Raw genomic sequence first — 11,454 nt, 5'->3', positions numbered from 1 at the left:
TAAGTCATCAATGCGTGGCATGGAATAGGCATTCACTTGACGGAAGTCTTTGCAGAATCTCCAGGAACGATCAGGGTTTGTAACCAACACGATAGGAGAGGACCATGGACTTGGGGAGGGCTCAATAATATTGGCCTTCAACATTTTGTTGACTTCCTCGATCACTATGTGTTTACAGGCTTATGGGAGTCTGTACAGTTTTAAATGAACCACTTTACCTTTGGGTATCCTAATGTAGTGGCATGTACCTTTCACTCTTCCTGGTTTTTCTGAGTATACACTGGGAAATGAGATCACTACATCTTTTAGATCTTCCTGTTTTTGGATAGATAGCTCAGAAAGAATTAAGTCGAAGTTATTTATGTCTTCGGGAACCAGACATGTTAGTACTTTGGCATGGGTGGCTGATGGGTTCTCCTTCCACTCTTTCAAGAGATTTACATGATACAAATGGACTTTTTGGTTTCTGTCCGGCTGGGCTACTTTATACGTACAGGTTCCCGTTTGTTCTACTATCTCATAAGGTCCGTACCATTTGGAGACAACTTTGTTTGCTGAGGTGGGTAATATGAGAAACCTGAAGGCGTCTCCCTGGCTAGACCCTGGGGATCTGTCATCCAAATGGCCAGGACATGGCTATTGCTATTGGATCCAGTTTCTGGAGTGGACTACTGAGGGAGGATCACCTCGATGAGGAGTCCTTGGGGAGTAAGAGAGGGAAACCAATGGGTGACACGCAGTATCCCCCTTCTTTCAACACCTTGTCCCCATTTTACCAGGATATTCCAAAACACTGCCCCCCCCTTTTCTGATACAAACACAACATGGAAGACACCAAACACCAGAGCCGTTTACCTGACATGTCCCAGGCAAAGTCAGGCAATTGACCTAAATCACTCACACCTGATGGCTCTTTCCCTTCCCTACAGGGATAAAAGGTGGAGCACAAGAGCACATAACGAGCAAGGCAGACAGCACGGCGGGACATCTATTCAGAACCGACAGTTCAAACGGAGGAGAAAGTCGGCAAATATCGAGAAGCTGACAAGGAGAGTCGCGACTCAAACCCGTGAAACCTCCGCAGAGGGAATTGTAAGCCTGTGGACAATAGGCCAAATGTTTTGCAACAGATGTCAACGGTAAACGGAGCGTGTCTATGCTGATACGCCGGATGATGCAAACTCCTGCTACTGTGGTACCAGCATTGACTCCAGACCCAAGGAAAGCCAAGCGGTTCATCACAGCCGGTGGATCTAAAGGGAGAACCCATGAGAACCGGGCTGTGTTGAATGAAAGTCGCAAAGTGGCATTCATAAGTGTTAGGGGAAGACCAGCTCCAGAGGGAACTGGCACCACCTGGGTGCTGACTCGAGAAACTCTGGTCAATCCCATGTCCCATATGACTACAGATACCAGTAGGCTGTAGGAGAGTTTCGCCAAGATAGGTCAAGGTGGTCATACAGGAGGTCAAGCAAAATCCCTGTACAATCGGAAGTCTTTGACCAACAAACTGTTGAGAAAGTAAGAGAAGCGAATCCCGCATGGCGAAAAGTTAGTACATGAACTGCATTCCGGAAAAAGGTCGCCGGGAGTGAACCCCGCTGGGAGAAACCCGATTAAAAACACATTGAGATTTGTGAAAGCGAGAAGTATTGCGAGACGAGGGGAAGGAAAGTGTACCCCTTGCCAATTGGGATCTGAGCCGGGTCGAGGGAGATCCAGGGGTGAAATGCTAGCACCCAGAGTTCAATAAGAAAGGAACTGTTTTTGTGTGAAATCGTTGAAAGCGATATTGTGAAGGGTCTGCGCACGGAAGAGTGTTGGGATGGAAATGAGCCTATCCCACCCCCCTAGGCACTTCCAAATATGGTGATCACCATATGAATCGATATAGCATATAACGGGGGGAGCGATCCCCCTTGTCAGGTTCTTGATGGCCGTCCCGCAGCGCATAGAAGTAGGTGCATAGCATTAGAAATACCCACAACCCGCAATGCCATTTTGTATTGTGCCCAGAGGGGACAGCCTGCAGGCTTGCGCTGCTCATGTTCCTGGTTCACAATGCCCAATTCTGCACAACATGCTAGCTCCGCTTGAGCCTTGTTCCCACTGAAGATTACTTCCCTCTCATCCCTTTAGTGTTGCAAATATTTTGTATCTTTCACTGGAATGCACCCTGCAAGAGTGTGAGACAGCACCAGGCTCCGCGCTGCATCCATTCAACTCCTCTAACCTGCCAGGAGGGCTTTCAACCTAACCCTGCCAGGTCAAAGCCAGCCTCGCCCCACTACCTCGACCCCTACACATTTGCGTTCCTTGACAAGAACGCGGCCCACAGGTCCTAACCCTCATCAAGTGTCCGTAGGAGATCTAAGCCTGCACAGCAATATTTCTTCTAGGCAACAACACATACCCCACATAACACAAGGTATTAGAAGGAATAAATTAAAGATCAAACCCCAGGGTGGGGACATTGAGTGCGGGAACTGTGGTATTAATGAAGCCCTGAATGTTTGGGCAACAAGGCAGTATTTTACCTTCCCTTTCCTTTGGCCCCACTTCCCATGCCGCCCAGGTGCCTGCCACAATGAGTTAATATTCATGCATTGTATGTTTAGTTTAGATAGCCACAATGTTTTAATGTGCGACCTGACCTTCACTGCGAGGATGTGTCTAGCTGACCCACGTGACCGCTGATCGACGGGATAAGAACCGACCAATTAGTGCCTGGCCTCCCCTATGGAGCAGGCCCATGTGTAGGGTCCCACCAATCGGTGGCACCAACTTGTACTGTATACGATAACGACATATGCCTTTTTAAGATGATGTTTGTAACTGTTAGAGCCCGAGCGCTCTCGGGCAGCAGAGTCCTTTGCTGGCATTTATATTCTGTATAATTAAACCTTGTTATCCTTGCAAAGCTATCTCTTGGACTATTTCATAGCGGGTTTTATGTACTCTGGAGTGTGCGTATAGCGGGACTTGCCTTCATTAGGGGGACCCAGGGGTGAAGCCATCACCCAAGAAATATATAGAACAGAACTTTGTGTTTGTTAGTTGTTTTATTTGGAAACCTATCAGGCCCTCGGAACAAGGAACCTCAACCACCGAAGGCCTCAATATTGATAGGAAGTCTTTTAGTATCCAAGCCCAGAAGAGGGAGATCCAGGAGGTGAAAAACTGTCACAAAAAACCTCGAGAAACAGGGGTCAGCACCCAGAAGAGGGGGACACAAGGGTGAAGAATCCTCACCCTCAGAAAAAACAGGAAACAAACTTTCATTTTGTTCAAGAAACTTTTGTTTTGTTATTTGAATACGTCAGGCCCTCGAAAGCAAGAGATTTTCAGGAGAAACGAGACTTGGCCATCGACTGTCCTGATAGCAGCAAGTGGAACTGTCAGCTCGTACTGGGAAGGCTTGAGTGTGTGCTGTGCTCCAGAGTCCCACCTTGTCCCATGCTAAAGACGTAGGGAAGGGAGACCTCAAGGCAATCACATCCTGACTTATTATTTGAACACTGTTTCCTTTATATTGATACCCTATCCCACACTCTTTCTGTGAATTAGTTGTAAGGAATTGGCAATAGGTTTTTCTTAGTATAGATCCTTTTATTTTGGCACAGCGCCACTGAGACTGTTTTATTTTTCATTTGATGGTTGACGATTGCTCCCATCTTAGATTAAGGTTTAGTTTAGGCATTTTTCCACCCTGTATTTATTGCTCAAAAAACACCTTTGAACTGTGATCACTTGTGTCTGTCTTTTCTGTTGCTGCCATGAGTTCCTTACAGTAAGAGGACCAGTACTTTCTGTCCTATGCAGAATGATCTTAAATTCACTTTCTTGTCATAAATGTTCTTTTGTTGGCTCTGGGCCTTTTCCATATGAGTACAAACTAAGTCTCAAACCAATTTCATGTGCTCTTTCATTCTGGTGGTGGTTTACGAGATGGGAATGGGGGCCTCCTCTCGTTCTTCCCTGGTTTCCCAAAGCATGCCGAGGACATCGCTGGGTTCTCTTCCATAGAGCAATTCAAAAGGAGAGAAACCTGTGGAAGACTGAGGAGTTTTCCTCACTGCAAATAAGGCCCATGGGATCATTTGGTCCCATTGTTTTCCGTCCTTGTCTACCAATTTCTGCAAAATTAATTCTAGGGTTTTATTGAATCTTTCTACCACGCCATCAGTCTGGAGATGGTACACAGAAGTTTGTAAGGTGGTAATGTGGAGTAGCTCCTTGACTTTGGCCATAAGCTTACTCATAAAATTTGAACCCTGGTCTGTAGTATTTCCTTGGGAAAACCGACCCTGGAGAAATAAGGGTAGAAGATGTTTAAGGATCTGCTGGGTGGTATTGTTTTGCATTGGGAATGCCTCGGGATATCGGGTTGCATAATCCACGATCACACGGAAATATTTATTGCCCAATTTGGATGTCTCTAGAGGTCCAATTATGTCCATACCAATTCTTGAAAAGGGGACTTCTATGATTGGCAGAGGGGCAGGTAATGGGATGTGCATGCTGGTCTTTCGAAATATTTTGCACGTCTGTATGAAAGTTTTTATATCGGCGTGGATACCTGGTCAATAAAACTTCCCACTAACATATGCCTGGGTTTTACATTGTCCTAAATGCCCCCCGGTAACATGGGAATGTGCGATCTCCAGTACAACCTTTCGGTGGCTCTTGGGTATTACCAATTCTGTTTTTACTAAACCTTCTGTAGAGGTTTCCCTTCTATAAAGCAATCCTTGCTTTAAGAAGAAAAAGGGACCCCCCTTCTCTAAGCCTTCTGCTTCCAGAATTGCTTGTAGAAAAGCTTCAGCGAGAGCTGGATCATTTCGCTGAGCGAAAGCTAGGTCGGGATAGATGGTGGGTTCGTCTCCCTTCCTTTCTTCGATGTTAAGTGATTTATCAGCTTCCCCAAAGCCTAAGTTACCTCTCTCTGTTTTCTCTGGTTCACTTTCTTTAAACTGAGGAAATAGGACTCTTTCCAAAATTCCTTGGGCAATCTGATCTCCTCTATGTACCTCAAAAGGGATCCAGCCATGATTTTGTATAATAACCTTCATATCACCCCTAAAGTCGGGATCAATAATGCCTGCTAAAACGTCTGTCCCGAACTTCCATGATAGGCCAGTTTTCGGGGTCCATCGAATGTAATACCCCGCAGGGGGTATCAAAACCAAGTCTGTAGGAATCATTCTTCTTTTCCAGGGGGGATATTAGCTTACCTACTGCTACAGATATCAAACCCTATTGATTCCTTGGTGGCGATGGAAGGGTTTAGAGGCTCTCTGAATACGTTTTTGAAATTGTAGGGTTCACCAATTAGTTTCAATTGAGTCGTATCCCACGCCTGACACCATATGTAAGGTACTCATGGTAGCAACAGTAAAGACAGACACAAGTGATCACAGTTAAAGGGTGTTTACTAAACTGAATATGCAAGTTGGAAAAATGCCTAATATAAACCTAAAGCTAAGATGGGAGTAAGCTACGACCATCGAATGAAATTAAGGCAGTCCTAGTGGCGAATTGTCAAATAAAAATGGCCTATACTAAAATAAAACTATTGCCAATCCTTACAACTAAATACCAAAAAGAGTGTGCGATAGGGTTCAGAAGAAAGAAAGAAGTGTTCATAAATGATAAGTCAGGATGCGGTAGTCGGGGGTCTCCCTTCCCCACGTTTTGAGCACGGGACAAGGCGGGACGGCAGAGCACAGCACACGGTCGAGCTTTCCCAGCACAAAACTACAGTTCCGTTCTCAGGTATCAGGACCTTCGGTGTTTAAGTCTCTTTTCAACAAAATGTCTCTAGTCTCCGAGGATCGGATGTGTTCAAAAATAATAAACAAAGTGTCCTTTCTGCTTGCACGTTGGGTGATGCTATTTCACCCCTGGATTCCCCTCTTCCGGGCACAGATCCCTTTTGATCATCAGTCTCTCTCTGTTGGGTTCACTATGGCTTTTCTTGTATTCATGAGTCTTAATGTCTTTTTAAACAGTTCACTGTGGGCATCCCTCTACCGGGTTGACCTTTGTCAACACACTGTTCACGGGGACTTTAGACTTCGCCGCTTCGTCGGCATCCCTCCGTTGGGTTTACTCCTGCCAACTTTTGCAATTCACAGAATGCGGGATTCACTTCCCTTAACTTCACCTTCACTTGCCAGTCAAAGACTTTCGACTGTATGGAGGATTTTGCTAGACACTCATATGACCACTTCGACTGAAGTCTCTTGCGCCGTTCCCAAGGCGTTCTGGTAACTGTAGTTTCAACCATAGGGTATTCGCCCAGAGTTCCTCAAGCAAGCACCTGCGTGGTCCCTGACTCATCTGTAGCTGGCTATCCCCTCTTGTATGGAAATAACAGTTCTTTGTACTTTCTTCAATTAGCAGGTTTTGCTACTTTTGTTCAAACACAGTTCGGTTTCTTATCGGTTGTCCCCTCGACTCACCGGCTTTGATGAACCGCTCAGCTTTGCTTTTCTCTGGAGTCAAGGCCGGTACTATAATGTCAAGCGTCTCCTCTCAGCTTGGTTATCAGCAGAGGAGGACCTTGTGTAACGTTGACATCTGCTGCAACACACGCTGGCTATTGTTTGCGGTCTTACATTTCATTCTGTGGAGGTTTCACCGGTCTGGTTTGGTCGCTTCTCTCTGTGTCACTCTCTTGGCTTGCGTTGTTGTTTTCCTCCACTTGAGCTGCTGTGCTGTGCTGCGTTAGCTCTCTCGTTGTGCGGTCTGCCTTGCTCGTATTGTGCTCTCGTGCTCCACCTTTTATGCCTGGGGGGAAGGGGAAGGGCCATCAGGTGTGTGTGATTCTGGTCAATTGCCCGACTTTGCCTGACCCTGGCGTTGGGAAATGTCAGGTAAATGGCTTTGGTGTTTGTCTGTTGTCTTTCGTGGTGTGCAAAAGTGCTCGTGTTGAAAAAGGGGGGGGGCAGTGTTTCTGAATATCTTACGTGGTACGATGGGGAAAAGGTGTTGGAAGAAGGGGGATACCTTGTCTCACCCATTAGTGTCCCACTTCCACCCCGCAGACCCCCCATCCAGGTGATCTTCCCTCACTCGTTCATCCCAGGGAACTGGATCCAATAGCGATGGCCGTGTCCTGGCCACCTGGACGACAGATCGCTGGGGACTAGTTAGGGAGAAGCCTTCAGGTTTTTCAGGGCAGTGCAAAGGGAAGTTATCTTGACAGAAACCAAAACACAACGTTTTATTTTTATATACATGGCTGAAATTGCAGGCCATGAACGAGTAGTCAGAAAACACATATTTTTTCTCTGAGCTGTGTGCACCGAGTCTGTCAGAATGAAACAGCGCACAGTGAGATAGCGGAATGGTTCTTTTTTTCAACTTCTGCTGTGTTTTGTATGTGTAGATGCTCATGGAGAGGAGCATTATGCTTGCATATTTATTTTACTAGCATTTTAGGATCCTACCATTAATAAGATGGAAGACTTAGTTACAATTGGGAAGTATCCTTTGAAACAATCAAATTATGCTTTTTTGAGTCAATGGGCCTCATTAGGACCCTGGCGGTCATGTAATGAACGGTGCCGGTACGGAACTGGCACCGTTCATTACGGGCTGCCCTATTACGAGGACTGAAGCGGTACCCGCTTAGGAACGCCTGGTCAGACCAGGCATTCCTTAGCGGGTCCCTCAAGCAGTCCAAGATGCTAACAACGGGCCCGTCATTAATGGGCCCGTTGTTAGCATTCTCCCCATTCGGGAATGGGTATTACATTTTACCGGGTCCCAGAAAGGGCAATTACCGGGTCCGCCTAGGTCACCATGACCCGGTTATTGGCCTTTTCTGGGACCCTTACCGCAGGGTCGTAATGAGGCCCAACATATGCTTTCTTTGCTCAAAAGTATTTTTATGGGAGTTCCTGTGTTGTGTGCAATTACCATCAAGATGCATCTATGTGGTGTTCTCATACACATTAATGTGAGAAGGTTTGATACAAATATAATAAATTGTTTGAAGCCAGACATGGTTGCTATACAGCTGATTGCCTATGGAATGCGTTTAACACTCTTGCAGAGGAAAACCATTTTTATCTTACAATTTAATTTACACACTAATTATTTTAAAAAAACAGTCTGTAACATACTCCCACCTCAAAAATGTATCTGAGGCACAGATGACTATGTCATGTTTTTAAACATCCATTCAACCTTAACTTGGAGTCAATGTGGAAAATGGTACTATGAATGGCAACACCCGACCCCCACCGATCCCCCGAAAGAAATCAATAAAAACCACATTGTTTTAACTGCCTATCTCTCCTGTATCACTGCTCGGCCATAGCACACTACCCACAGCTCATGATTCCCCTCTCCCCACACTACAGATAGTCCATAATATGAGAGACATTTGGCCATATTGCTCTTTTTTTCTAACCCAAAATGGCCTTTCAAAAGGGTTGATTTCCAGCAGTGGGAATGTGTAATGGCACTCAAACAAATACCTTGCCAAAAACATTTATGCCATTCAACAGGTCAGATGAGTTCTTGAAATTGTATACATGGTTCAAATAAACCTTCTAACTGTATCCAGAACATTTATATTGGATTTTGAACCAGCAGCCCTGGCAGTAATGACCCAACAGAGCTGCTGACTTGCCATGGATGCACGGGTGGAGGCATGTGTTGATTCATTGCTAATAATGATACATAGTTCATACATGGAATGAGCATACATTATTTTCACATACGCCACCGACACCTGACAACTTTCTCCCCGAAGATGTTGTATCCATAATCCACTCAAAGAGGAATATGGGCATATATATAGCTGGCACATGCTTGGAACTGCCCCCCAGACATGGACTTTCACGGAATGGTTTTCCTGTGGTTTACTAAAATGGTGCCCGCTGCCAAAATTCCATCCTGTTGAAACATTTAAGTATAATGAATGTTTAGTCGCACAGCATCTTTCGGTCAAGTGTTTATAACGCAACCCCCACTTCTCTTTGTTCACGTCACACATTATAGGTGAGAGAGTAAGACAACCAAAAACCTATCAGTACTATATTGTACATTAATACTGCAAATAAATGCAGCATGGAAAGTAAAGTTCAATGCGCCTCATGTTATAGCCCTCCATCGCTCCACATGATGCCTGTGATAATTGGGGTGTCACAGGATCTGCCATTTGCCACAATTCAAAACACTAGTTCCCCACGAGCCAATTCACAATTCCAAAATGATATATGTATTTTTCCGCGTGGGGGAAAATGAAGCAAATATATAAAGGAAATTACCTAATGCACCGTATTATAAATTAGGTCAGATTATTTGTACAGTACTTGTACGCCAGAAGTGGCAGAACAATACTATATGGTTTGAAACACTTTAGTCTTCAATAACTTACAAATTTGAAAGTTACTCGTATTTCGTATCTAAAAAAGTGAGTTCCACAGAGTGGAAGCTAGAGCAGAGAAAGGTCACCATCTGATTCTGGCTTTACTAACACGAGGGCCCGTAAAATAATTTTGGTTGAGGGCCATAGAGCTTTACCGGTCCTGTATTCCTTCTGCGTGCTTGAAAGTTACTGGGACTGTATCTCTTTTGCTGGATTGAAAGGCGAGACCAGTTTTGTAAAAGGCTTGGTGGGCAACACAAATGGGTCTCATTCTGAGTTTGGTGGATCAGCAAAAAAGTGGCAGTAATTCAGTCACTAATTATATGTGTGAGCATTGCTGGGGGTAAGTTCTATCTTCAAAATTAGTTGCTGTTGATAGTGATTGATACCAACATTTGGGGTGCATACCCTACAGAGAATGCCTCTGCACGGGACATTGACAATAGCAGTAAAACTGTGGACCCTTTGTCTAGCGTGTCAGCTAGATAAACATTGAGTTAAAGTGTTGCTGTAATGTTACTCCAGTTTAATCATTAAATAAGGCTATCCAACTATCTTTAGGTTGAAACAAAACAAGACTGTATTTTCATAGAGATGACCACAATACAGCGGCCTATACCAAAGTGCTATCATGCCAATGCATTTCAGACTTGTTGTTTCATCGTCAGGGCAAATAGTTGTACATGCATTACAGGAGGTCACATGGACCCAAAACAAATCAATGGCGTAACAGTGATTGGTATGCGACAGTGACAGGTATGCAGTATATGTGAGAATATACTCCTGCCACCAGCCTTATATTTACATATGTTTAATGCCATAGATTAAAGGGACCAAAGGATTCTTCAACATACAATAATCCAATTGATCAGATTAATGTACCAGTTAGAATGGGAGGGAACAAGAAGAAAAAAGTGGAAGAGAACGAGTTAGACCAATAATCATCCAATTATTCTAACTTCACAAGTTATACCATGCAATCCTTAAACTTTGGGTGAATGTGGTGATCTGTAAGTCTCAAGATGCAGACCGTAACGTCTGGCTTCCACAAAATACACATTCCAAGCAAGTGCGTCCTTCCACCAGAGCGCTCGAGGGATGGTAATGCGTTGTAAATATTGTGCCTGATGCATTTACCCAGTCAGTGCCTCACCAGATCAGACCTCTCTCCTTACCCATTAATGCAGCTCTGTGTCCTCCTAGTGTCTTGCGCTCTCCTAACTGACTAGGTATGTAAATGGTTGCATGCACGTTACCTCGGCAGCAATCCAACTAATTCAGTTACTGCCACTTTTTTTGCCAGTAATGGAATTATTACTGTTTTTACCGCTCTGCCAAATCCAGAGTGTGCCGTTGAAGTGGAGCATTATGGTGGAGGCAAATCCTCCACTTTAAAGCCAGTAAAAGGTGGGATTACAATTGCGGTAATTCTGTAAAAAAGTCAAATGGACCTCAAAAATGGCAACTAACACTGCCATGTCACCACTTGTAATCGTGTGGTGAACCCACAGGACCAAGTGCTGTTAACAGTAACTGATTTTGGTGGTAAGTTGGTAGAATTACTACTAAATTGCCACCAAACTCGGAATAAGGCCCAAAGTGTGGTAATTCTATGAAAAAGTCAAATGGACCTCAAAAATGGCAACTAACACTGCCATATCACCACTTGTAATCGTGTAGTGAACCCACAGGACCAAGTGCTGTTAATGGTAACTGACTTTGGTGGTAATCTGGTAGAATTACTACAAAATTGCCACCAAACTCGGAATAAGGCCCAAAGTACCCTAAACTGAATCCGCTTTGCCACCTCCAGCTAGTGCAAAACCCTTGAAGCTGCAGGACCAGTGGAAGGGGCGCTAGACCACTGTATAGTGGAATCACAGCATCATTTAATCTGAATCTTTGATAGACCTATGTAGATTTTGTTTGCATAGTCCGAAAGGGATTGACCAAGGCTAAAATGGCCTGGATCCGATGGGGTGCTGCTAGATTTGGAAACAGTTTCTGCAGTATCATTATGTGTGCACCAAACCACAATAAAGTTTGACGAACGTTAGAGCTGAGTATAG

Source organism: Ambystoma mexicanum, chromosome 11 (genome assembly GCF_040938575.1).
Source record: "Ambystoma mexicanum isolate Mex_15411 chromosome 11, UKY_AmexF1_1, whole genome shotgun sequence".
NCBI lineage: Eukaryota > Metazoa > Chordata > Amphibia > Caudata > Ambystomatidae > Ambystoma > Ambystoma mexicanum.
Note: the sequence above shows the minus strand (reverse complement) of the source record.